This window comes from Engraulis encrasicolus, chromosome 12, assembly GCF_034702125.1.
Source record: "Engraulis encrasicolus isolate BLACKSEA-1 chromosome 12, IST_EnEncr_1.0, whole genome shotgun sequence".
NCBI classification, from domain to species: Eukaryota; Metazoa; Chordata; class Actinopteri; order Clupeiformes; family Engraulidae; genus Engraulis; species Engraulis encrasicolus.
This window is the reverse complement of record NC_085868.1, coordinates 42,703,333-42,705,423: the sequence shown is the minus strand read 5'-3', so window position 1 is coordinate 42,705,423 and position 2,091 is coordinate 42,703,333. Positions and strand designations below refer to the sequence as shown.

The 2,091-nt window shown below is 44.7% G+C and overlaps 1 long non-coding RNA gene across 2 annotated transcripts; it reads left to right on the top strand.

Annotated features, from left to right (window-relative positions):
• The first annotated feature begins 390 nt into the window (after nucleotides 1–390).
• On the top strand, nucleotides 391–1,827 carry LOC134460291 (uncharacterized). Of its 2 annotated transcripts, XR_010037046.1 has the most exons (4): nucleotides 391–559; nucleotides 653–774; nucleotides 857–924; nucleotides 999–1,827. It is a non-coding gene; the product is annotated as an uncharacterized LOC134460291 (long non-coding RNA). The 2 variants fall into 2 exon arrangements; XR_010037045.1 differs by having other exon boundaries at nucleotides 857–1,827.
• The last annotated feature ends 264 nt before the right edge of the window (nucleotides 1,828–2,091 follow it).

Here is a 2,091-nt window from a genome sequence, read left to right as displayed (position 1 = left end):
TTTTTTTCAGGCAAATCCGAGGGGGTCGAGTGGGAGATTTTTCAGAAATTTGCTGATTCCAGCTGGAATGACCCATCTNTCAACATATCATGGTTCAATCGATCTGGCCCAATGGCATTTGAGAACATACTCCACCAACAAGGAAGACAAACATCAAGTCCACTAGGCTCCAAGCCCAGTTTTTTTTCTTCCAGATTACTGTCATAAGATGCCATTTAAATGTCTTATTTATTTCTTTTCCAACATTATGTTTGTGCTTGTCCAACATGGGGCACCACTACCATTGAGAGTAAATAGAATGCATGAGAATACTGTATGTTCCGCATGAAAGTGTAACAGATTGAACTCCACCTCTCAATTTGACCTGTGATTCTGTCCGTAATCCATGATTGGCTGGCCTATTACTGCTGGGACCTTTAATTTGATATATAAGTAGACACTGAGTGAGGCACCGCCCCTCTTCCTCCTGCTGTGGTGCTGTGGCCAAGCACCTGTGTGGTCGCTGCACCAGGGCTCCAGTTGGCTTGGGGCTCAGTTTGTTAGGGCCCTGCAACCTGAGGTAAGCATTAGATGCTAAGTCATGCACACGTGTTTGTTTGCTTATGGCACAGTTGCAGTGAGTGATTTTCATGTGGCCATGTTTTACTTGTAGCCCACTCCGTTGCCGATGGCTCGCTCCGTGGTTGATGCTGATTGTTGCACCCCATTGTCCTGTTGAGTGGTGAAGACTGGGGTTAGCTGAGATGGGTGACTTATCACTGAAGTCTGCTGAAGGTAGCCTGTCTTGTTGGTGCTCTTTGCGCAAAATTTCCCCTTTTTGTATTGGGCATTAACATTGGCTTAACTCCTTTTCTAGTGCTTAATCTGAGTGGCCATGTCGAGCGTTGAGCTTGTTACTTGTTGATCATCCCTTCATCTCCCGCAGTAAGTGCTCATTTCAATCCTCTGTTTCAACATATATCCACTGCCAATTAGTAATGGTTTAAATTGTGTTACAGGTGGAGTGATTAGTGCACCCACATCCTCTCGCCGCTGGAGAGTTGCTGCTCTGTTGCTGCTGGTCCTGTGTCGGTTCATGCTCAGTGTTGTGTTTGTTATTTTGAGTTTTGTTTATCTACCTCCCCTGAGCCGCCATCTTGAGTAAGACTGTGGAGAAGGCTTGTAGTGTGGTCCAGTAGGGTAGACTCTAGTGGTAATCCACTGTATGTTTTCTGTGAATCTGTGGTTGTTTTTGTTTTTTTATTTTTACTATGTGTTTGGTGGCTGACACCAGCTGTGAGATTGTCACCTTGTGTGTATGTATGAGTGTGTGGAAGTGATCCATTCAGGTGTGGCACTTGAGGCGGCTGCCCTCCCTTCTCTGTATAATGTGGCTGGTCATCTCTCTCTACTAGCTATCATAAGATAAGTACCATCCAGTTCTTTCTTATTGATAATCAAATACCAACATTTGGAATTGTATTACTCTGTATTCAGTATCTCCTCTCTCTTTGGGCAGGTATGAGGTGCATCCCATAGCAAGCCAGTCTTCGGGTGGTGGACCTTCTCACACTTCCATTGCTGTGTACACGTTTGGTGATTATTATTTTGCAGTGTTACTTTGAATTTTGTGGATTTTGTTTAATTAATTTGTGGTGTTTTCCTGATCTTTCCTGTCTCTTCCCGTGCTGCTAGTGGAGAGCCTCTCCAGCCTGACCCACTAGTTGATCATTCTCACTTTAAGCCACATAGCAGGTTATTGTGCAGTCCACCTCCTTGTGCGCCATTTGTGCCTCAGCTTGGCCGTCCAGTCTGACGGACCATGAAGTGTGTGTGTGTGTGTGTGTGTGCGTGCACACCTATGATATGAGTTGTGTGTGACGCCATGTGATGTTTTGATCTGGAAATATGACTTATGTTCCATGTGGTTTAATGTGATGGACAATTACTGAATGCAGTGTTCAAACTGTTAAACTCCTTGCAGCCTTCTGGGCTACTACAGAAGTAACATGCCATACACCTGTGAATAAATGACAACCCATGTGAACATATCTCTGCCTGAGTGTCTCGAACCTGTGTCCTTGTTGACTGTGTCCTGGTTGAATGTAATTG